This window comes from Macadamia integrifolia, chromosome 8, assembly GCF_013358625.1.
Source record: "Macadamia integrifolia cultivar HAES 741 chromosome 8, SCU_Mint_v3, whole genome shotgun sequence".
NCBI lineage: Eukaryota > Viridiplantae > Streptophyta > Magnoliopsida > Proteales > Proteaceae > Macadamia > Macadamia integrifolia.
The window spans coordinates 5,952,598-5,953,715 of NC_056564.1; the positions used below are offsets into that span (position 1 = coordinate 5,952,598).

Sequence of the window (1,118 nt, forward strand, 5' to 3'; positions counted from 1 at the left end):
ATTGTATCAAGAAAAATTATTCTAGTATTTCTTTTCATTCCTTTTTCTCTAAAGTTCCTGCAAAACAAAGCTTGTTAAGTACCTGCATATGAAATTGGACTGGTTTTGCCTGGCGCTGAGAAGCTTCTCTATTCTCTTGGTTCTCTTGTTCAAACTTTTCTTTTTGTCTGATCTAGTCATTTTCCCAAGTTACCATTAAACTGTCACCTCCATTGAAATCCTAATTCTAATTTATTCTCAACTCGACCTCCAGGGTAAGATTACACATGGAAATGCATATAGCTTATATCCTAAAGTGGCTAAGATGATCATATTACTAAGAGGGCTGGAGCAATTAGCAGCTTAGGGGACACAAAATAGTTGCTTGGGAAATTTGGAGATGCTTGAATGAGTTTAGATATTTTGCTACTATGTCTACTATATAATTTGTATTGCTTCTTTTGCCTAGGTTTTTCCTATTGTTTGGAACTAGGGATGATAGATTTCTTCAATGGGTGATTCACATTGCGTCGTTCATGTCACTAAGATGCCCTAGTGAGGGGTGGGGGAAGGAGATGATGGAGGGAGGCCTTCCTGTCCAATGGTTTAAAGTCTCGCTAAGATGCCCTCCGGTTGCTCAAAGAGATGGGACTGCATTGAGAGGCCTCTCCACATAGACTGTATCGTAATCCTTACCCAAACAAGTGTAGAAACGCAACCCTAAAACGATGCAGAAGATAATGGAAAAACAAGACAAACAATGCACACGGATTTTACGAGGTTCGGCAAGGTTGCCTACGTCCCCGGTGAGATGAGATTCTGCTTCACTATCAATGGAGAATATGATTACAGCGCTCGTCCTCACACCTCTAAGTATTGCTTGCATTACAGAGAAAGAAACCCTCGCTACAAATATATAGCGAAAAAACCCTAATCCGGATTAAACTACAATTGCCCTCAAATAAAAAATTCGAGTGGGGGGCTGCGCCCCCCTACACCCCCTATTATGCAGGGGGCCTCCTGCCCCCCTTGCAACCCTCACGGCCCGCTAACCGGCTAGCGGGACCGCCGTCCTGCCTGTCTAGGTGTTGCACCAGTACTCCCTGGATTAAACTGCGACGGAATACAAGACATCATAC

At 43.2% G+C, this 1,118-nt stretch overlaps 1 protein-coding gene across 1 annotated transcript in view; it reads left to right on the plus strand.

Annotated features, from left to right (window-relative positions):
* Positions 1-1,118, plus strand: part of LOC122087560 (transcription factor MYB3R-3-like) — a 15,232-nt gene that overhangs the window by 5,462 nt on the left and 8,652 nt on the right. The gene's annotated exons all lie outside the window — the stretch shown is intronic.